The sequence below is a fragment of the Balaenoptera borealis genome (genome assembly GCF_965194805.1).
Source record: "Balaenoptera borealis genome assembly, chromosome: 12".
Taxonomy (NCBI): domain Eukaryota; kingdom Metazoa; phylum Chordata; class Mammalia; order Artiodactyla; family Balaenopteridae; genus Balaenoptera; species Balaenoptera borealis.
In genome coordinates this window covers 44,913,644-44,938,544 of record NC_138869.1, presented here as the reverse complement: position 1 = coordinate 44,938,544, position 24,901 = coordinate 44,913,644, and the positions used below count along the sequence as shown (strand labels likewise).

Genomic DNA, 24,901 nt, shown 5'->3' with positions numbered 1-24,901 from the left:
CTAGCACATGTAAACTAATAGCCATACAGTAAAAAATTAGATACCTTATAAATTTATATAGCTACATGAGACTCAGCAGAATTGAAACTTATTTTAGATTTAATCAGTATACCGAAAAAAGACAGCATCATTTAAAATAATGGTTATTTTAACTGTTCTACACAAATCTTTCACACTCTTTGGCTCTGGAATACCTTCCTTGGGGAGGTGTAATTACAGTTGATTTTTATTCATGTTTAATTAGCACATTTCAACACAAGTTACGAATATAGAAAACAATACAAGATCTACATTGAGCCTTATTACATATATTATTTGTATCAAGCCAAGAACCTTCCTATATATATAATATTATACTCTGTAGTTGTCTTTTCTGTTCCATACTGCTTTGTTAACTGACTTTCATTACATAAGTCTATCTTCCCAACTCTTTAAGTTTGTTTTATTACTTTGCTACTTTTTTGAAAACCTTACTTTTTTTACTTTTTTTTTTCTTTTAGAAGCTCTTAAAATGTTCACTTTGAATTTTTCTGTTGGGACCAGATTGTTGAGCAGTTAACAGGCTTCTATAAGTCTCCTTCATAAGTTCCTACAAGCCAACCATATAATTGGGCTTGAAAGTGCTGACATAAAAGAACCACAGGGACTTCCCTGGTGGCGCAGTGGTTAAGAATCCGCCTGCCAATGCAGGGGACACGGGTTCGATCCCTGCTTCAGGAAGATCCCCCATGCCATGGAGCAACTAAGCCTGTGCGCCTGTGCTCTAGAGCCTGCGAGCCACAACTCTTGACCCCGCGAGCCACAACTACTGAAGCCCGTGTGCCTAGAGCCCATGCTTCGCAACAATAGAAGCCACTGCAATGTGTCTTGCCTGCGCACTGCAAGAAGAGTAGCCCCTGCTCGCCGCAACTAGAGAAAGCCCGCGCGCAGCAGCAAAGACCCAACACAGCCTAAATAAATAAAATTAATAAATTAAATAAATTAATTTAAAAAAAAAAAGAACCACATACTTTAGTCCTCAAGTATACAGGAATATTGTTATTAGGTAATTTTTTTTGCAATATGTGTTAATCTTGTCTTCCCTACAAGATTATCAAGCACTCAGGGAAATGATTATAGTGTTTGTTTGTTTTTGTCCTGTTTTATTTTGAATCTTGGCACCCTTTCAGAGAACTCATCTCCTGAGCTTCTTCCCTTCCAGCAGAGGATCAAACTGCTCAAGATTATCTCTGCTTTACAAAATAAACCAAAAATTCCAAAGGTTAAGTCACATGACTAAGAAGTGGTAAAGCCAGGATTTGAGCTTGGTTATCCGATTCAAGACATCTTCAGGCAGAAAATCTGGAGTTTGTCACCAATAGAACAGAATCCCTGATATAAGAAAGAATCATGAGCAAAGAAATCGGTAAATAAGTGGTTAAAACTAAAAAATATTTACCATAGAAAGTAATAATAATACATAATTTGTGTGGTTAATAAAGCAAGATAGAACTAATATCCTGGATAACAAAGTCATAATTTGGAAGTGGGATGGGTGGGGTGATGATTGGGTATGAAGTTTTCCAAGGTCCTTGTACTGTTTGGGAAGAGGGTAAACATACTGATTAACTTTAAGCTTTACTCTTTTAAGTGTACAAGTTAAAATGTCTTGGGTAACTACCAAAAGAGTGTATCATTTCCAAATTCATGAAGGGAGAAAATCAATTTTTTTTAAAAAAGCAAGATATGTAGAAAAAAGAAAGAAATAGTGAAACATAAAACCAAAAACAAAACACAGAAAGATGTAAATGGATAGAAAGAGATGTCAGGCTAGGGCTTCCCTGGTGGCGCAGTGGTTAAGAATCCGCCTGCCAATGCAGGGGACGCGGGTTCGAGTCCTGGCCCGGGAAGATCCCACGTACCACAGAGCAACTAAGCCCATGTGCCACAACTACTGAGCCTGCACTCTAGAGCCCGCGAGCCACAACTACTGAAGCCCACGTGCCTAAAGCCTGTGCACTGCAACAAGAGAAGCCACGACAATGAGAAGACTGCGCAGAGCAACAGGAAAATCTGTTTCCTGCTCCTCTGGATTGTTGGCAGAACTCAGTTCCTTAAGTTGTAGGACCATAGTCCCACTTTCTTGCTGGCTATAAAATGAGTAAGGGTCATTCCCATCTTGTAGAGGCTGCCACATTCCTTGGCTTATGGCCCCTTTCTTCCATTTTCAAAGCTAGCAACAGGCATGTTAAACCCTTGTCCTTGTCTCTGTGTTCAACTCTTTTTGTCTTCTTCCATTTTTAAGGATTTGTGATTAGATTGAGCCCAGGTAATCCAGGATAATCTCCCCACCCCAAGGTCTGTAATTCAATCACGTGGAAGTCCCTGCCACTTAAGGTAATATATTCACAGGTTCCAGGGATTAGGGAGTGGACATCTTTGGGGAGCTATTATTCTGCCTACCACACCATCATAACTTGTTAATATGGTGAATTACATGAAATAAACTTGCAATATTGAACCCGAACTTTCATTCCTGAAACAAACTCAACTTGGTCATGATTTTTACCTTGTAAACAAATTGCTGGATTTGCTTTAATAGTATTTTGTTCGAGATCATTGCATCTTTATTTAAGAATGAGAATAGCTTATAATTTTTCTTTCTCATCCTGTCCTTGCCTGTCTGGGTCTGTATGTTCATCCGTCCATCTATCCTTTCCTCCCTGCCTTTCTTTTTTGAAGGAAAATTGACCGATAATTCATTTTTTTAATGGTTCTAGGACCAAATAGGTTTTCTACTTCTCATTGGTCAGTTTACTAATTTATATTATCTTAGAAAGTTGTCCAAGTTGAACGAAGTTTTCGAATTTATTGGCGTCAAATTGTTCATTTTTTCAGTTAATTTTATAATCTCTGCAATTTCCACAGTTTTGTCCCACTTCTCATTATTTGTATATTTTTTCCCCAATTTGCCAGAAATTGGTCAACAGTCTTTTAGAAGAACCAATTCTTGGCTTTGTGCATCTTCTCCACTGTATATCTTTTATTTCTTTCATTAATTTTGTATTTTCATTTTCACTATTTTATTTCTACTTTAGTTCTTAAGTTTGACATAATTTGTTAATTTTGTCTTTTTTCCCCCTGTAACATAAGCATTTATTTTTTTATTATTTTTTTAATAAATTTATTTATTATTTATTTTATTTTTGGCTGCATTGGGTCTTCGTTGCTGCACGTGGGCTTTCTGTAGTTGTGGCGATCGGGGGGCTACTCTTCATTGTGGTGCGCGGGCTTCTCATTGCAGTGGCTTCTCTTGTTGCAGAGCACGGACTCTAGGCGCGTTGGCTTCAGTAGTTGCAGCACACGGGCTCAGTAGTTGTGGCTCGGGGGCTCTAGAGCGCAGGCTCAGTAGCTGTGGTGCACAGGCTTAGTTGCTCCACAGCATGTGGGATCTTCCCAGACCAGGGCTCAAACCCGTGTCCCCTGCATTGGCAGGCGGATTCTCAACCACTGCGCCACCAGGGAAGCCCCATAAGCATTTAAATTTCTTAATTTCCCTGTTATTACTTTAGCTGTATTATACAATTTTGTTATTTAGTTATTTCATTGATCTTTAGTTCTAATTAGTTATTAGAACTAAATAACCAATGTTATTAGAACTAAATAACCAGTGAGTTATTTACAAGTCTCCTTTTGAAACTTCAGAAGTGTTTTCCCCCCTAGTTAGTAATTTCTAACTTAATTGCGTAGTGCTCATAGAATGTGGCCTATATAACATCAGTCATTTGAAATTTGTTGAGAATTACTACCTGAACTTATATGTGGTCAATTTTCATAAATATTCCACACGTGCATTAGAAGGATGTGAATGCTGTAATTGTATAGTGCAACACCAAATGTGTGTTAATTCAGTCTTAATTATGTTGCTCGTATCTTCTGATTCTTGTCTATTAGATCTATCCATTATTTTGAGGTGTTTTTAAATCTCCACTATAGTGGTAAATATATCCATTTTTCCTTGTAATTTGTCAAATTTTGCTTTTCTTATTTTAAGAATTTGTAATTAGGTGCATATATGTTTAGAATTCCAAAGTTCTAGGGCCCTGAACTTTTTATCATTATTTAGTGAGCTTTGTTTATTTCTATTTTGTCTGATGTTAACATAGCTACACCTATCAAAATGGTTAAGTCTCAGGAACATAAGGAGCAGGATAAAAAGGAATAAATGAATATATTTTTCCCTTTATATGAAGTTTTACAAGTCAAAATTAAACAACAGATTGTACAGGGAATTAAACTTGGCAGAACTTGGGGCTGGGCTGCTCATGAGAGCCCGGCTCTCCCACTCCTGCCAGGATTCATCCACTCCAGGATTTGCAGGCCACAGAGCTCAAGCGGGCAGGCTGGCAAGGGGGATCACCCACTGGAATCAGAGATCCGGGGTCCCTGCACAGGACCTGACCCGTAGGGGAAAAAAAGAAAAAAAATGGCAGAACTCAAGAAGGAAAGGGAAAAGTAAAGAATTCGGGATAATTTTTTTTCTAAAGGGGTAAAAGGATCACATGGAGGCACCCAGAAGGTTTCAGAGAATAGGTAAAGTTCTATTTCTTAAACTAGGTGGTAAGTACATAGATATTTTTTTTTGTCTACCCTATGCATGATTAATATTTGTATCTATTTACTATTTAATAAAAACTTTGTGTGTGTGCATCCTTTGACACAGCAAATTCTATTTCTGAACTTCTACTTCATAGAATATCCATACCAAGGAATACTATATTGTCATTAAAAAGAATTTTCACCATGCTTGGTGTTCTAGAGGAGTTTTCATGAGGTTTGGGGGTTTGTTGAATAGGAAAAGCAAGATTTTTAGACATAATAAAAATGTGTATATATATATGAATATATTTATTTGATTTTGTGAGTGTGACAAAAGATGCGAGCATATCTTTAACTATATGTCATTTAGCCAGGTTATATTGAGTTGGGAGTTGAAGGGGAGGAAGTGAGAGAAAAAATAAGGAAAAATTACTACCACCACACCCCAGTAAATAAATATTGATCTACAGATGTTTGTATATATTTAGAGCTCCATTAAGAAATTAGAAGAACAAAGTATGTATCTACTGAATTATAGGGATGTCAATTTAGAAAAGTATTTGGAGTCTATTTCTTTAAACCAAGATATGCATATTAATGTAAATGCTTGTGTAAGTATATCCAAACAATGAGAAAGGTGCAAAAAGGTACAGACTAGTCTGATACTATTGCTGATGTTTTGGATGTGGGGTATGAGAGAAAGAAAGAAATCAAAGATGAATCCTAAATTTTTTACCTCAACAACTGGATGACTGGTGGACACGCGACTGGGAGAAATAGCTTAGGGGTTATCGAATTAATAATTATGCTTTGAACATATTAAGGCAGAGAATGCTGATAAACTTCAAATGGAGATGTCAAGTGAGCAGTTCAAAATGCCAGTCATGAATTTAGAGGATTTCTCATAAGGAAATACAAATTTTGGAGTCCTCAATATACAACTGATATTTAAAGCTATAGGACTGCATAAGATTTCCTAGGGAAAAAGTACAGCTAGAGAAAAAAGCAGAAAAAAGGACAGTGCTCAGGATTGAGCATTGAGAACTTAGTGCTTACAGGTCAAAGAATGATAAGCCAGCAGAGGCACAGAGGTGAAGTTAACAACAAACAGGAGAGTGTGGTCTCATGGAGTCCATGAAAAGAAAGCGTTTAAATGAATGAACAAAGAAATTCAAAAGCAGTATTGCTTCCCACTCTCAGTTACTTTTCAGATTTATCCTTGTATCAGTTATCAGTTGTCCGGCATAGTGGGAGGCCAGAAATCTGCACTTCCATCCAACAGGAACAAGGCACCACTCCCCTCTGTGGTATGAAAGAAGGAGAAATGGGAAACCTGAAATTTCACCCCCACCTGGCAGTCAGGAGGTGGCACTCCATCCCATCTGGCCTAGTGTCAGAGTGGTCCTTTTAAAATAGAAGGTTTACACAAGATCCAGAGTCTTACAGTGCTCTAAATGTCCAGGATACCATTTTTTAAAAATCATTCATTGGGATTTCCCTGGTAGCACAGTGGTTAAGAATCCACCTGCCAGTGCAGGGGACGTGGGTTCGATCCATGGTCTGGGAAGATCCTACATGCTGAGGAGCAACTAGGCCCGTGCGCCCCAACTACTGAGCCTGTGCTCTAAAGCCTGTGAGCCACAATTACTGAGCCCATGGGCCGCAACTACTGAAGCCCACGTGCCTAGAGCCCACGCTCCACAACAAGAGAAGCCACCACAATGAGAAGCCTGTGCACCACAATGAAGAGTAGCCCCTGCTCGCCGCAAATAGAGAAAGCCGGGCGCAGCAACGAAGACCCAGCGCAGCCAAAATAATTTTTTTTTAAAGCCTAGAATATTAAAAAAATTAAAAATAAAATCATTCATCATACACCAAGAACCAGGAAAATTTCAAATTGAATGACAAAATACAATTTTAAAAGATGCTGACACCAGAAAGAGAAAGGCAAATATCATATATCACTTACACGTGGAATCTAATATATGACACAAATGAACCTATCTACGAAACGAAGACTCACAGATGTAGAGGACAGATTTGTGGTTGCCAAGGGGGACAGGGGTGTGGGAAGGGATGGACTGGGAGTTTGGAGTTAGCAGATGCAAACTATTACATATAGAATGGCTAAACAACAAGGTCCTACTGTATAGCACAAGGAACTATATTCAGTATCCTGAGAGAAACCATAATGGAAAGAATATAATAAAGAATGTATACATGTATAACTAAATCACTTTGCTGTACAGCAGAAATCAACATTGTAAATCAACTGTACCTCAATTAAAAGATGCTGACACCAAGATAAATCAGATGTCAGAACTATCTGACAGAGATTTTAAAGCAACTGTCATAAAAATGCTTCAACAAGCAATTATGAACACACTTGAAAGAAATAAATAGAAAGTCTCAGCAAAAATATAGAAGATATAAAGAAGAACCAAATGGAAATTTTAAACTAAATGGATGAGCTCAACAGCAGAATGGAGAAGATAGAGGAAATAACCAGTGAACTTGAAGATAGGACCTAAAAAACCAAAAAAAACAAAAACAACAACAAAAACTATCCAGTCTGAACCACAAAGAGAAAATAGACTGATGAAAAAAAAAAAAGTTAACTGGTCCTCAGGGACCAGTGGAACTATAACAGAAGATCTACATTTGTGTAATCAGAGTCTCAGAAAAAGTGAGAAAGAGTAGAGCTGAAAAGTATTCAAAGATATGATGGCTGAAAATTTCCAAATTTGTCAAAATACGTAAACCTACAGATTCAAGAAGTTGAATAGACAGAATAGACCCAAAGAAATCTATACCAAGGTACATCATATTTAAACTTCTGAAAGCAATGAAAGAAAAATACCATCTATAGGGAACATTTTTTGGATGGCAGATTTCTCATCAAAACCGTGGTGGTCAGAAGGAAGTGGCACAATATTTTTCAATTGCCGAAAGAAAAGAACTGTCAAATCCATTCTACATATGGTGAAATTATCCTTCAGGAATGAAAGGAAACTACAGAAAACTTAGAAAAACTGAGAATTGTCACCACTAAATCTGCTATAAAAATTGCTGAAGAATATTCTTCAAATATAAAGGAAATGATGAAAGATGGAAACTTAGACTATCAGGAAGAATGAAAGCACAATAGAAAGAGCAAAAATATTAGTAAATACAACAGACTTCCTGCACTCAAGTCTTCTAAATTATGTTTGACAGTTGAAACAAATATATATATATGTATATAACATTGTCTGATTTGGTATGCAGTGTATATAGAAGAAATATTTAAGACAATTATAAATAGGGGAGGGTAAAGGGACTTAAAGAGAGGTTAGTTTTCTATACTTCATTTGAACTGATAAAATATTAAAAACAGTACACTGTGATAAGTAATGTATGTATAATGTAATAGAGTACCCCCCAAAAAATCTATACAAAGAGATACACTCAAAACATTATGGATAAATCAAAATGCAATTCTAAAAATATATATATATTCAATTAACACAGGAAGACAAAAGGAAACACCAGGAGGAACAAACAAAATGAAATAAAATGGCAGACTTAAGCCAGAACACATCGATACATTAAATGTAAATGATCTAAATACAGTAATTGAAAGACAGAGAGGGACTTCCCTGGTGGTCCAGTGGTTAAGACTCTGTGCTTCCAATGCAGGGGGATCGGGTTCGATCCCTGGTCGGGGAACTAAGATCCCACATGGCATGGCCAAAAAAAAAACAAACCAGAGATTAGGAGAGTAAATTTTTTTTAATGTTTATTTATTTATTTTTTCTTATTAGTCATCCATTTTATATACATCAGTGTATACATGTCAATCCCAATCTCCCAATTCATCACACCTCAAGCCCCAGCCCCCGCCGCTTTCCCCCCTTGGTGTCCATACATTTGTTCTCTACTTCTGTGTCTCAATTTCTGCTCTGCAAACCTGTTCATCTACCATTTTCTAGATTCCACATATATACGTTAATATACGATATTTGTTTTTCTCTTTCTAACTTCACTCTGTATGACAGTCTCTAGATGCATCCACGTCTCTACAAATGACCCAGTTTCGTTCCTTCTTATGGCTGAGTAATATCCCATTGTATATATATACCACATCTTCTTTATCCATTCGTCTGTCAATGGGCATTCAGGTTGCTTCCATGAGCTGGCTATTGTAAATAGTGCTGCAATGAACATTGGGGTGCATGTGTCTTTTTGAATTATGGTTTTCTCTGGGTATATGCCCAGTAGTGGGATTGCTGGGTGATATGGTAATTCTATTTTTAGTTCTTTAAGGAACCTCCATACTGTTCTCCATAGTGGCTGTATCAATTTACATTCCCAACAACAGTGCAAGAGGGTTCCCTTTACTCCACACCCTCTCCAGCATTTGTTCTTTGTAGATTTTCTGATGATGCCCATTCTAACTGGTGTGAGGTGATACCTCATTGTAGATTTGATTTGCATTTCTCTAATAATTAGGGATGTTGAGCAGCTTTTCATGTGCTTCTTGGCCATCTGTATGTCTTCTTTGGAGAAATGTCTATTTAGGTCTTCTGCCCATTTTTGGATTGGGTTGTTTGTTTTTTTAATATTGAGCTGCATGAGCTGTTTATATATTTTGGAGATTAATCCTTTCTCTGATGATTCATTTGCAAATATTTTCTCCCATTCTGAGGGCTGTCTTTTCGTCTTGTTTATGGTTTCCTTTGCTGTGCAAAAGCTTTTAAGTTTCATTAGGTCCCATTTGTTTATTTTTGTTTTTATCTCCATTACTGTAGGAGGTGGATCAAAAAAGATCTTGCTGTGATTTATGTCAAAGAGCGTTCTTCCTATGTTTTCCTCTAAGAGTTTTATAGTGCCCTGTCTTACATTTAGGTCTCTAATGCATTTTGAGTTTATTTTTGTGTATGGTGTTAGGGAGTGTTCTAATTTCATTCTTTTTTTTTTTTAAAGAAATTCACATTCTTTTATTTATTTATTTATTTATTTATTTATTTATTTATGACTGTGTTGAGTCTTCGTTTCTGTGCGAGGGCTTTCTCTAGTTGCGGCAAGTGGGGGCCACTCTTCATCGCGGTGCGCGGGCCTCTCACCATCGCGGCCCCTCTTGTTGCGGAGCACAGGCTCCAGACGCGCAGGCTCAGTAATTGTGGCTCACGGGCCCAGTTGCTCCGTGGCATGTGGGATCTTCCCAGACCAGGGCTCGAACCCGTGTCCCCTGCATTGGCAGGCAGATTCTCAACCACTGCGCCACCAGGGAAGCCCTAATTTCATTCTTTTACATGTAGCTGTCCAGTTTTCCCAGCACCACTTATTGAAGAGGCTCTTTTTTTCTCCATTGTATATCCTTACCTCCTTTGTCATAGATTAGTTGACCATAGGTGTGTGGGTTTATCTCTGGGCTTTCTATCCTGTTCCATTGATCTGTATGTCTGTTTTTGTGCCAGTGCCATATTGTCTTGATTACTGTAGCTTTGTAGTATAGTCTGAAGTCAGGGAGTCTGATTTCTCCAGCTCTGTTTTTTTTTTCCCTCGAGACTGCTTTTGCTATTCGGGGTCTTTTGTGTCTCCATACAAATTTTAAGATTTTTTGTTCTAGTTCTGTAAAAAATGCCATTGGTAATTTGATAGGGATTGCATTGAATCTGTAGATTGCTTTGGGTAGTATAGTCATTTTCACAGTATTGATTCTTCCAATCCAAGAACATGGTATATCTCTCCATCTGTTGGTATCATCTTTAATTTCTTTCATCAGTGTCTTATAGTTTTCTGCATACAGGTCTTTTATCTCCCTAGGTAAGTTTATTCCTAGGTATTTTATTCTTTTTGTTGTAATGATAAATGGGAGTGTTTCCTTAATTTCTCTTTCAGAATTTTCATCATTAGTGTATAGGAATGCAAGAGATTTCTGTGCATTTATTTTGTATCCTGCAACTTTACCAAATCCATTGATTAGCTCTACTAGTTTTCTGGTGGCATCTTTAGGATTCTCTATTTATAGTATCATGTCATCTGCAAACAGTGACAGTTTTACTTAGAAGTTCCTTTAGCATTTGTTGTAGAGCTGGTTTGGTGGTGCTGAATTCTCTTAGCTTTTGCTTCTCTGTAAAGCTTTTGATTTCTCCATCGAATCTGAATGAGATCCTTGCTGGGTAGAGTAATCTTGGTTGTAGGTTCTTCCCTTTCATCACTTTAAATATATGGTGCCACTCCCTTCTGGCTTGTAGAGTTTCTGCTGAGAAATCACCTGTTAACCTTATGGGAGTTCCCTTGTATGTTATTTGTCGTTTTTCCCTTGCTGCTTTCAGTAATTTTTCTTTGTCTTTAATTTTTGCCAATTTGATTACTGTGTGTCTCGGCATGTTTCTCCTTGGGTTTATCCTGTATGGGATTCTCTGGGCTTCCTGGACTTGGGTGGCCCTTTCCTTTCCCATGTTAGGGAAGTTTTCGACTATCATCTCTTCAAATATTTTCTCGGGACCTTTCCCTCTCTCTTCTCCTTCTGGGACCCCTATAATGCGAATGTTGTTGCGTTTAATGTTGTCCCAGAGGTCTCTTAGGCTGTCTTCATTTCTTTTCATTCTTTTTTCTTTATTCTGTTCTGCAGCAGTGAATTCCACCATTCTGTCTTCCAGGTCACTTATCCGTTCTTCTGCCTCAGATATTCTGCTATTGATTCCTTCTAATGTATTTTTCATTTCAGTTATTGTATTGTTCATCTCTGTTTGTTTGTTCTTTAATTCTCCTAGATCTTTGTTAAACATTTCTTGCATCTTCTCGATCTTTGCCTCCATTCTTTTTCCGAGGTCCTGGGTCATCTTCACTATCATTATTCTGAATTCTTTTTCTGGAAGGTTGCCTATCTCCATTTAATTTAGTTGTTTTTCTAGGGTTTTACCTTGTTCCTTCATCTGGTACATAGCCCTCCTCTGCCTTTTCATCTTGTCTATCTTTCTGTGAATGTGGTTTTTGTTCCACAGGCTGCAGGATTGTAGTTCTTCTTGCTTCTGCTGTCTGCCCTCTGGTGGATGAGGCTATTTAAGAGGCTTGTGGAAGTTTCTTGATGAGAGGGACTGGTGTTGGGTAGAGCTGGCTGTTGCTCTGGTGGGCAGAGCTCAGTAAAACTTTAATCCACTTGTCTGCTGATGGGTGGGGCCAGGTTCCCTCCCTGTTGGTTGTTTGGCCTGAGGTGACCCAACACTGGAGCCTCCCTGGGCTGTTTAGTGGGGCTAATGGCAGACTCTGGGAGGGCTCACGCCAAGGAGTACTTCCCAGACCTTCTGATGCCAGTGTCCTTGTCCCTTGGTGAGCCACAGCCGCCCCCCGCCTCTGCAGGAGACCCTCCAACGCTAGCAGGTAGGTCTCGTTCAGTCACCTGTGGGGTCACTGCTCCTTCCCCTGGGTCCCGATGAGCACACTACTTTGTGTATGCCCTCCAAGAGTGGAGTCTCTGTTTCCTCCAGTCCTGCCGAAGTCCTGCAATCAAATCCCACTAGCCTTCAAAGTCTGATTCTCTATGAATTCCTCCTCCCGTTGCCAGACCCCCAGGTTGGGAAGCCTGATGTGGGGCTCAGAACCTTCACTCCAGTGGGTGGACTTCTGTGGTATAAGTGTTCTCCAGTTTGTGAGTCACCCACCCAGCAGTTATGGGATTTGATTTTATTGTGATAGCGCCCCTCCTACCATCTCATTGCGGCCTCTCCTTTGTCTTTGCGTGTGGGGTAGCTTTTTTGGTGAGTTTCAGTGTCTTCCTGTCGATGATTGTTCAACAGTTAGTTGTGATTCCAGTGTTCTCAAAAGAGGGAGTGAGAGCATAGGAGAGTAAATTTTTGAAAATCATGACTCAACTATATGAAAAGGCAAAGGAAGTACAATAGAATAGCCAAAATACTTTTGACTTCATAAAATTTAAAACTGTTGTGCTCCATTCCAAAGATGGGCAGAAGACCTAAATAGACATTTCTCCAACGAAGATGTACAGATTGCCAACAAACACATGGAAAGATGCTCAGCATCACATTAGAGAAATGCAAATCAAAACCACAATGAAATACTACTTTATATGCACTAAGATGGCTAGAATAAAAAAGACAACACTAAGTGTTGACAGGATGTGGAGAAATTGGAACTCTCATACATTGCTGGCAGGAATGTAAAATTATGAATCCACTTTGGAAAACAGTCTGGAAGTTCCTCAGAATAGTGAATATAGAGTTAATATATGAACCAACAATTCCACTGTTGAGTAATAAAAAAAAATACATTCTGGGCTTCCCTGGTGGCGCAGCGGTTGAGAGTCTGCCTGCCAATGCAGGGGACACGGGTTCGAGCCCTGGTCCGGGAAGATCCCACATGCCGCGGAGCGACTGGGCCCGTGAGCCACAATTGCTGAGCCTGCGCGTCTGGAGCCTGCGCTCCGCAACAAGAGAGGCCGCGATAGTGACAGGCCCGCGCACCGCGATGAAGAGTGGCCCCCGCTTGCCGCAGCTGGAGGAAGCCCTCGCACAGAAACGAAGACCCAACACAGACATAAGTAAATAAATAAGTAAATAAAAATAAAATTTATAAAAAAAAAAAAAACATTCCTACAAAACTTGTACATGAATGTTCACAGCAGCATTATTCATAATAAGCAAAAGTGGAACCAACCCCAAAACTTACATTAATTCATGAATGGATAAACAAAATGTGGTGTATCCATACAATGGAATGTTATTCAGCAGTAAAAAGGAAGTCTGATATATGCTACTGCATAGATGAGCTGTAAAAACATTGTTTTTTGTGAGGGAAGCCAACCACAAAAAACCACATATTGTATGATCCTATTCATGTGAAATGTAAGAATAGGCAAATCCATAGCAACAGAAGGTAGAGTAGTGGTTGCTGATGGCTGATGGAGGTGGGGTGGAGAAATGGGAAGCGACTGCTAATAGATACAAGGTTTTATTTGTGGGTGGACAAATGTTCTCAAATTAGACTGTGGTGATGGTCTATTGATATACTAAAATCCATTGAATTATTTTTTAAATGGGTGAATTCTATTGTGTGTGAATTATATCTCAATAAAGCTGTTAAAAGAAGAAACCACAGATAAGATTCAATTGTATTTCTGTATGCTACTAATGGACAATTGGAAATTGAAATTTAAAAAGCAGTGTCAGAGAGGAGCTTCAAGATGGTGGAAGAGTAAGACGTGGAGATCACCTTCCTCCCCACAAATACATCAGAAATACATCTACATGTGGAACAACTCCTACAGAACACCTACTGAACGCTGGCAGAAGACCTCAGACCTCCCAAAAGGCAAGAAACTCCCCACATACCTGGGTAGGGCAAAAGAAAAAAGAAAAAACAGAGACAAAAGAATAGGGACGGGACCTGCACCAGTGGGAGGGAGCTGTGAAGGAGGAAAAGTTTCCACACACTAGGAAGCCCCTTCGCGGGCGGAGACTGCAGGTAGCAGAGGGGGGAGCTTCAGAGCCGCGGAGGAGAGCACAGCAACAGGGGTGCGGAGGGCAAAGCGGAGAGATTCCCGCACAGAGGATCAGTGCCGACCAGCACCCACCAGCCTGAGAGGTTTGTCTGCTCACCCGGGATGGGTGGGGGCTGGGAGCTGAGGCTCCGGCTTTGGTCGGATCCCAGGGAGAGGACTGGGGTTGGCTGCGTGAATACAGCCTGAAGGGGGCTAGTGCGCCACGGCTAGCTGGGAGGGAGTCCGGGAAAAGGTCTGGAACTGCCGAAGAGGCAAGAGACTTTTTCTTGCCTCTTTGTTTCCTGGTGCGTGAGGAGAGGAGATTAAGAGCGCTGCTTAAAGGAGCTCCAGAGAAGGGCGCGAGCCGCGGCTACCAGCGCGGACCCCAGAGATGGGCATGAGACACTAAGGCTGCTGCTGCAGCCACCAAGAAGCCTGTGTGCAAGCACAGGTCACTATCCACACCTCCCCTCCCGGGAGCCTGTGCAGCCGGCCACTGCCAGGGTCCCGTGATCCAGGGACAACTTCCCCGGGAGAACACATGGCACGCCTCAGGCTGGTGCAACGTCATGTTGGCCTCTGCTGCCGCAGGCTCGCCCCACATTCTGTACCCCTCCCTCCCCTCGCCCGAGGGAGCCAGAGCCCCCTAATCAGCAGCTCCTTTAACCCCGTCCTGTCTGAGCAAAGAACAGACGCCCTCAGGCGACCTCCACGCAGAGGCAGGGCCAAATCCAAAGCTGAACCCCAGGAGCTGTGCAAACAAACAAGAGAAAGGGAAATCTCTCCCAGCAGCCTCAGGAGCCGCGGATTAAATCTCCACAGTCAACTTGATGTACCCTGCATCTGTGGAATACCTGAAGAGACAACGAATCATCCCAAATTGAGGAGGTGGACTTTGGGAGCAATGATATATATTTTTTTTCCCCTTTTTCTCTTTTTGTGAGTGTGTATGCGTATGCTTCTGTGTGTGATTTTGTCTGTATAGCTTTGCTTTTACCGTTTGTCCTAGGGTTCTGTCTGTCGTTTTTGTTTTTTTGGTTTTTTTAGTATAATTTTCAGCGCTTGTTATCATTTGTGAATTTGTTTTTTGGTTTGGTTGTTCTTTCTTTCCTTCTTTTTTTTTAATTACTTAAAAAAAATTTTTAATAATTATTTTTTGGTTTTTATTTTAATAACTTTTTTCTTCTATCTTTTTCTTCCTTCCTTTCTTTTTTCCTCCCTTTTATTCTGAGCCGTGTGGATGACAGGCTCTTGGTGCTCCAGCCAGGCGTCAGGGCTGTGCCTCTGAGGTGGGAGAGCCAAGTTCAGGACATTGGTCCACCAGAGACCTCCCAGCTCCATGTAATATCAAATGGGGAAAATCTCCCAGAGATCTCCATCTCAATGCAAAGACCCAGCTCCACTCAACGACCAGCAAGCTACAGTGCTGGACACCCTATGCCAAACAACTAGCAAGACAGGAACACAACCCCACCCATTAACAGAGAGGCTGCCTAAAATCATAATAAGGTCACAGACACCCCAAAACACACCACCAGATGTGGACCTGCCCACCAGAAAGACAAGATCCAGCCTCATCCACCAGAACACAGACACTAGTCCCCTCCACCAGGAATCCTACACAACCCACTGAACCCACTTTAGCCACTGGGGGCAGACATGAAAAACAATGGGAACTATGAACCTGCCTGCAAAAAGGAGACCCCAAACACAGTTAGTTAAGCAAAATGAGAAGACAAACACACAGCAGATGGAGCAAGGTAAAAACCCACCAGACCTAACAAATGAAGAGGAAATAGGCAGTCTGCCTGAAAAAGAATTCAGAATAATGATAGTAAAGATGATCCAAAATCTTGGAAAGAGAATGGAGAAAATACAAGAAACGTTTAACAAGGACCTAGAAGAACTAAAGAGTAAACAAACAATCATGAACAACACAATAAATGAAATTAAGAATTCTCTAGAAGGAATCAACAGCAGAATAACTGAGGCAGAAGAATGGATAAGTGACCTGGAAGATAAAATAGTGGAAATAACTACCACAGAGCAGAATAAGGAAAAAAGAATGAAAAGAATTGAGGACAGTCTCAGAGACCTCTGGGACAATATTAAACGCACCAACATTCAAATTGTAGGGGTCCCAGAAGAGGAAGAGAAAAAGAAATGGACTGAGAAAACATTTGAAGAGCTTATACTTGAAAACTTCCCTAATATCAGAAAGGAAATAGTTAATCAAGTCCAGGGTCCCATACAGGATAAATCCAAGGAGAAACACACCAAGACACATACTAATCAAACTATCAAAAATTAAATACAAAGAAAAAATATTAAAAGCAGCAAGGGAACAACAACAAATAACATACAAGGGAATCCCCATAAGGTAAACAGCTGATCTTTCAGCAGAAACTCTGCAAGCCAGAAGGTAGTGGCTGGACATATTTAAAGTGATGAAAGGGAAAAACCTACAACCAAGATTACTCAACCCAGCAAGGATCTCATTCAGATTTGATGGAGAAATTAAAACCTTTACAGACAAGCAAAAGCTAAGAGAATTCAGCACCACCAAACCAGCTTTACAACAAATGCTAAAGGAACTTCTCTAGGCAGGAAAGAGAAGAGAAGGAAAAGACCTACAATAACAAACCCAAAACAATTCCTCTGGTAATAGGAACATACCTATGGATAATTACCTTAAATGTAAATGGATTAAATGCTCCAACCAAAAGACATAGACTGGCTGAATGGATATAAAAACAAGACCCGTCTAATGCTGTCTACAAGAGACCCACTTCAGACCTAGGGACACATACAGACTGAAAGTGAGGGGATGGAAAAAGATATTCCATGCAAATGGAAATCAAAAGAAAGCTGGAGTAGCAATTCTCATATCAGAGAAAATAGACTTTAAAACAAAGACTATTACAAGAGACAAAGAAGGAGACTACATAATGATCAAGGGATCAATCCAAGAAGAAGATATAACAATTGTAAGCATTTATGCACCCAACATAGGAGCACCTCAGTACATAAGGTAAATTCTAACAGCCATAAAAGGGGAAATCGACAGTAACACAATAATACTGGGGGACTTTAACACCCCACTTTCACCAATGGACAGATCATCCAAAATGAAAATAAATAAGGAAACACAAGCTTTAAATGATACATTAAACAAGATAGACTTAATTGATATTTATAGGATATTCCATCCAAAAACAACAGAATACACTTTCTTCTCAAGTGCTCATGGAACATTCTCCAGGATAGATCACATCTTGGGTCACAAATCAAGCCTTGGTAAATTTAAGAAAATCGAAATCATATCAAGTATCTTTTCTGACCACAACGCTATGAGACTAGATATCAATTACAGGAAAAAATCTGTAAAAAATACAAACACATGAAGGCTAAACAATACACTACTTAATAACCAAGAGATCACTGAAGAAATCAAAGAGGAAATAAAAAAATACCTAGAAACAAATGACAATGAAAACACTACGACCCAAAACCTATGGGATACAGCAAAAGCAGTTCTGAGAGGGAAGTTTATAGCAATACAATCCTACCTTAAGAAACAAGAAACATCTCAAATAAACAACCTAACCTTACACCTAAAGCAATTAGAGAAAGAAGAACAAAACAATCCCAAATTTAGCAGAAGGAAAGAAATCATAAAGATCAGATCAGAAATAAATGAAAAAGAAATGAAGGAAATGATAGCAAAGATCAATAAAACTAAAAGCAGGTTCTTTGAGAAGATAAACAAAATTGATAAAACATTAACCAGACTCATCAAGAAAAAAAGGGAGAAGACTTAAATCAGTAGAATTAGAAATGAAAACGGAGAAGTAACAACTGACCCTGCAGAAATACAAAGGATCATGAGAGATTACTACAAGCAACTCTATACCAATAAAATGGACAACCTGGAAGAAATGGACAAATTCTTAGAAAAGCACAACCTTCTGAGACTGAACCAGGAAGAAATAGAAAATATGAACAGACCAATCACAAGCACTGAAATTGAAACTGATTAAAAATCTTCCAACAAACAAAAGCCCAGGATCAGATGGCTTCACAGGCGAATTCTATCAAACATTTAGAGAAGAGCTAACACCTATCCTTCTCAAACTCTTCCAAAATATAGCAGTGGGAGGAACATTCCCAAACTCATTCTGTGAGGCCACCATCACCCTGATACCAAAACCAGACAAAGATGTCGCAAAAAAAACTACAGACCAATATCACTGATGAACATAGATGCAAAAATCCTCAACAAAATACTAGCAAACAGAATCCAACAGCACATTAATAGGATCATACACCATGATCAAGTGGGGTTTATCCCAGGAATGCAAGGATTCTTCAATATACACAAATCAATCAATGTGATACACCATATTAACAAATTGAAGGAGAAAAACCATATGATCATCTCAGTAGATGCAGAGAAAACTTTCAACAAAATTCAACACCCATTTATGATAAAAACCGTCCAGAAAGTAGGCATAGAGAGAACTTAGCTCAACATAATAAAGGCCATATATGACAAACCCACAGCCAACATCGTCCTCAATGGTGAAAAACTAAAACCATTTCCACTAAGATCAGGAACAAGACAAGGTTGCCCACTCTCACCACTATTATTCAACCTAGTTTTGGAAGTGTTAGCCACAGCAATCAGAGAAGAAAAAGAAATAAAAGGAATCCAAATCAGAAAAGAAGTAAAGCTGTCACTGTTTGCAGATGACATGATACTATACATAGAGAATCCTAAAGATGCTACCAGAAAACTACTAAAGCTAATCAATGAATTTGGTAAAGTAGCAGGATACAAACCTAATGCCCAGAAATCTCTTGCATTCCTATACGCTAATGATGAAAAATCTGAAAGTGAAATAAAGAAAACACTCCCATTTACCATTGCAACAAAAAGAATAAGATACCTAGGAACAGGGCTTCCCTGGTGGCACAGTGGTTGAGAATCTGCCTGCCAATGCAGGGGACATGGGTTCGAGCCCTGGTCTGGGAAGATCCCACATGCCGCGGAGCAACTGGGGCCGTGAGCCACAATTACTGAGCCTGCGTGTCTGGAGCCTGTGCTCCGCAACAAGAGAGGCCGCGATAGGGAGAGGCCCGCGCACCGCGATGAAGAGTGTCCCCCGCTTGCCGCAACTAGAGAAAGCCCTCGCACAGAAACGAAGACCCAGCACAGCCATAAATAAATTAATTAATTAATTTTAAAAAAAAAGAATAAAATACCTAGGAATAAACCTACCTAAGGAGACAAAAGACCTGTATGCAGAAAACTAGAAGACACTGGTGAAAGAAATTAAAGATGATACCAACAGATGGAGAGATATACCATGTTCTTGGATTGGAAGAATCAACATTGTGAAAATGACTGTACTACCCAAAGCAATCTACAGACTCAATGCAATCCCTGTCAAACTATCACAGGCATTTTTCACAGAACTAGAACAAAAAACTTCACAATTTGTATGAAAACACAAAAGACCCCGAATAGCCAAAGCAATCTTGAGAAAGAAAAATGGAGCTGGAGGAATCAGGCTCCCAGACTTCAGATGATACTACAAACCTACAGTAATCAAGAAAAGGTGTTACTGGCACAAAAACAGAAATATAGATCAATGGAACAGGATAGAAAGCCCAGAGATAAACCCACGCACATATGGTCACCTTATCTTTGATAAAGGAGGCAAGAATATACAGTGGAGAAAAGACAGCCTCTTCAATAAGTGTTGCTGGGGAAACTGGACAGCTACATGTAAAAGAATGAAATTAGAACACTCCCTAACACCATACACAAAAATAAACTCAAAATGGATTAAAGACCTAAATGTAAGACCAGACACTATCAAACTCTTAGAGGAAAACATAGGCAGAACACTCTATGACATAAATCACAGCAAGATCCTTTTTGACCCAGCTCCTAGAGAAATGGAAATAAAAACAAAAATAAACAAATGGGACCTAATGAAACTTAAAAGCTTTTGCACAGCAAAGGAAACCATAAACAAGATGAAAAGACAACCCTCAGAATGGGGAAAAATATTTGCAAATGAAGCAGCTGACAAAGGATTAATCTCCAAAATTTACAAGCAGCTCATGCAGCTCAATAACAAAAAAACAAACAACCCAATCCAAAAATGGGCAGAAGACCTAAATAGACATTTCTCCAAAGAAGATATACAGATTGCCAACAAACACATGAAAGAATGCTCAACGTCATTAATCTTTAGAGAAATGCAAATCAAAACTACAATGCAATATCATCTCACACTGGTCAGAATGGCCATCATCAAAAAATCTACAAACAATAAATGCTGGAGAGGGTGTGGAGTAAAGGGAACCCTCTTGCACTGTTGGTGGGAATGTAAATTGATACAGCCACTATGGAGAACAGTATGGAGGTTCCTTAAAAAACAAAAAATAGAACTACCATATGACCCAGCAATCCCACTACTGGGCACATACCCTGAGAAAACCATAATTCAAAAAGAGTCATGTACCACAATGTTCATTGCAGCTCTATTTACAATAGCCAGGACATGGAAGCAACCTAAGTGTCCATCGACAGATGAATGGATAAAGAAGATGTGGCACATATATACAATGGAATATTACTCAGCCATAAAAAGAAACATAATTGAGTTATTTGTAGTGAGGTGGATGGACCTAGAGTCTGTCATACAGAGTGAAGTAAGTCAGAAAGAGAAAAACAAATACCGTATGCTAACACATATATATGGAATTTAAAAAAAAAAAGGTCATGAAGAACCTAGGGGCAAGATGGGAATAAAGATGCAGACCTACTAGAGAATGGACCTGAGGACACGGGGAAGGGGAAGGGTAAGCTGGGACAAAGTGACTGAGTGGTAGTGTATATATGGACATATATACACTACCAAATGTAAAATAGATAGCTAGTAGGAAGCAGTAACATAGCACAGGTAGATCAGCTTGGTGCTTTGTGACCAGCTAGAAGGGTGGGATAGGGAGGGTGGGAGGTAGATGAAAGGGGGAGCAGATATGGGGATATATGTATATGTATAACTGATTCACTTTGTTATAAAGCAGAAACTAACACACCATTGTAAAGCAATTATACTCCAATAAAAATGTAAAAAAAAAGTGTCATTAGCAATAAAATAAAAATATGGATAAATTTTCAAAGGATATGAAAGACTTGTACACTGAAAACTATAAAATACTGCTGAGGAAAAGAAGATATGTAAATGGAGAGATATACCTTCTTTATGATTGAAAGACTCAATATTATTAAGGTGTCAATTCTCCCCAAATTTAACTACAGATTAGGTGCAGTACTAATCAAAATTCCAGCAAGCTTTTTTGAAAACATTGTCTTACTGATTCTAAAATTCACACAGAAATTCAAAGAACTAGAACAGTCAAAACAACTCTGAAAAAGAAGAACAAATTTGGAAGGCTAATACTACCTAATCATAAGAGTTATTATAAAGCTACAGTAAATCAGAACAGTTTTTTTGTTGTTGTTTTGTTTTCAGTCACACCTCATGATCTGTGGGATCTTAGTTCCCCAACCAAGGATCGAAGCCGGGCCATGGCAGTGAAAGCACTGAGTCCTAACCGCTGGACCGCCAGGGAATTTCCAAAACAGTTTGTTTTTTTTTTTTATAAATTTATTTAATTTTTTTTTTTTTGGCTGCGTTGGTTCTTCGTTGCTGCGCGCGGGCTTTCTCTAGTTGCGGCGAGCGGGGGCTGCTCTTCGTTGTGGTGCGCGGGCTTCTCGTGGCTTCTCTTGTTGCGGAGCACCGGCTCTAGGTGCACGGGCTCTAGAGCTCAGGCTCAGTAGTTGTAGCGCCGGGGCTTAGTTGCTCCATGGCATGTGGGATCTTCCCGGACCAGGAATCGAACCCGTGGCCCCTGCATTGGCAGACAGATTCTTAACCACTGTGCTACCAGGGAAGTCCCAACGGTTTGGTTTTGACATAAAGATAGGCACATATATCAAAGGAACAGAATAGAGTCCCAAAACACCCCACACATGTGTAGACAATTGATTTTTAACAAAAGGCATAAAGGCAATTTAGTGGAGAAAGGATACCATTCCAACATTGGTGCTTAGTTGGACATCCATATGCAAAAATAAACAAACTTGGATCCATATCTCACACCATACAAAAACTAACTCTAGATGAATCATAGACCTAAATGTCAAACCTCAAATTATAAAATTTCTAAAAGAAAACAAGAAACCCTTTGTGACCTTGACTTAGGCAATAAAAGCACAGAACAAACTGATTAATTGGACTTCATCAAAATTAAAAACTCCTACTCCTCAAATGACACTGTTAGGAAAATGAAAACACAAAGCATAAAGTAGGAGAAAACCATTGCTACGCATATATCTGATAAAGAACTTGAATCGAGAATACGTAAAGAACTCTCAAAAATCAATAAGAAAACAGCACAATTTTTTAAATGAGTAAAGGATTTGAACAGGCACTTCATCAAAGAAGATATCCACATGGCAAATAAGAACATGAAAAGGTGCTCAACATCATTGGTCACTGAGGAAATGCAAATATAAAATGGAACAAGATTCCACTACACACACACCTATCAGAATAGCTAAAGTTAGAAAGACTGACCATATCAAATATTGGCAAGGATGAATTTTGCTTTCTTCTTGGTGGTGGGAGGTGAAAGATGCAATAATTTGTCTTCTATTTTGGAGGTGATGTACCAGACTACTGGACCCCTAAAAGTTTTACTGATGTGGTGGTCCCCAAATCTTCATAGGATTTTTCTCCCAGCCATTGTAGCACATGACAAAGACTCCATCATGCTAGCCATTTATTGCTTATTTGGTCCAATTAATATGATGTCATCAATATAGTGGACCAGTGTGATATTCTGAAGAATGTCCAGATTATTTGGATCTCTTTATTTTATAGTTTGACTGAAGTCAAGAGAGTTAAGCTAGCTTTGGGCAAAACTGTAAATGTGTACTGTTGTCCATTTCAAATGAATGGGAACTGTTTTTGAGATTAGGGATTGTCTAATGTTTAAAAACTTTTAACCCTATCGTAATATGCAAAGCGTCTGTTCATTTCGTTCACACTATTTAACCCTAGCATATGACCGAACATAATTCAGCATATCCAAGTACCCCGTATGGTAGAGACAATTTTTGGTCATTTTATCCCTAATACAATCTAATTTCTGCCTCACCAGACAGCACTCACAACTATGTACATCTCAGAGAGAAAACTTGTATGTATACTCCATGGAAGTACAATAATTTTCCATGCTTTTTTTTTTTTAAGGTTTCTCTTTTTTTTTTAATTAATTAATTAATTAATTTATGGCTGTGTTGGGTCTTCGTTTCTGCGCGAGGGCTTTCTCTAGTTGTGGCAGGCGGGGGCCACTCTTCATCGCGGTGCGTGGGCCTCTCACTATCGCAGCCTCTCTTGTTGCGGAGCACAGGCTCCAGACGCACAGGCTCAGTAATTGTGGCTCACGGGCCCAGTTGCTCTGCGGCATGTGGGATCTTCCCAGACCAGGGCTCGAACCTGCGTTGCCTGCATTGTCAGGCAGATTCTCAACTGCTGCGCCACCAGGGAAGCCCTCCATGCTTTTTTTAAATTGAGAAAATGGTTTGTATCTAGAGAACTGGTGTTCAGATCAAAGTGCTCTCTCAACAGCAATTTATTGAATCCTCTCTATATGCCAGAACCTGTGGGTAGAAATAGAGGGTACAGAAATAAATGAAATAATGTCTGCCTTTGGGAGGCCCTCAAAGTAACTGGAGAAACACTTAAAACAGTTAAGGGGTAGTACTGTATTGAACGTACTGTAAAGATGGGACCAGAGTGCTAAGGGAAAAGGAAGTAACTCCTCATGCCTGGAGGAGTTTAGGAAGGACGTGGTACATAAGTTGAGCACTAAATAGTAACTATTTATCTGACCAAAAAGGGGGCAAGTGAGGGCATTTCCAGGCAGTGAACATTAGCCCTATTAGCGAGTTTGTTAGTAACTTTGGAGCATACTTGAAGCCAAGAGGGTTGTTCTCTCCTTTCCTACAGAGAACCAAAGCAAGTGGTTAGATAGCTTTATGTGCTAGGTTATGAGAATCTGAATCTAGGTTATAGACTTTCAACAATGGAGCAGCAGCTAGCCAAGGCAGGGGCTAAGACGAAAGACTGCCTGAAATCATTCTTAAATACATGCTCATGTGAGAATGTCTGGCTTCCTAGGGTTTGTACTATCTAGGGTGGTGTAATAACACAGCCATCAGGAATGAGCCTCCCATTCCCTTGGAATACATTTTCACAGCTTTAAAATTTTTTTAGTCCTTTACAAATTCATGAAGAATGAGGAACCCAAAGACGATTTAGAGTTGGGCTCCTCGGTGGAGTGAGGGCTGCTTTTTTTCTCAAAGGATGCTTAACAACCCTTGATAGTTTGGGTCATCACGGTTGAATGCTGGCAAAGTATAATTTTTTTAAATGTTGAAAACATGATTCATACAAACACAGAATGAACATATGTCAAGATTTATTAACTTATTAGTAAGGGAGCCAGTAAGTTAAAGCTGGTTATAAGATCATGTTGAGGAACTGGGTATTCATAGACATTTATAAAAGAAAACTAGGAGTAAAAAAGGAATGTTAGAATTAAAACGTTAGATTAGATATAAAACTGGTTCATATCCAGGAGGGCATTCAAACTGTACCCTTTGGGTTATCTTTTCTACTGGATAATATCTAGCATATAACTTCAGAGTCTAAGCCTATAATTGATAGTAATAACAATGCTACATTCCCT

The 24,901-nt window shown here is 39.4% G+C and overlaps 1 protein-coding gene and 1 long non-coding RNA gene across 4 annotated transcripts in view; one reads left to right on the top strand and one right to left on the bottom strand.

The window, feature by feature from the left end:
* The window catches only part of KLHL18 (kelch like family member 18), a 153,360-nt gene that overhangs the window by 4,639 nt on the left and 123,820 nt on the right, over positions 1–24,901 (top strand). The gene's annotated exons all lie outside the window — the stretch shown is intronic.
* On the bottom strand, positions 9,545–21,607 carry LOC309608134. Its single transcript, XR_014232664.1, has 2 exons — positions 13,180–21,607; positions 9,545–12,860 (listed from the first exon to the last, which is right to left on the bottom strand). It is a non-coding gene; the product is annotated as an uncharacterized lncRNA (long non-coding RNA).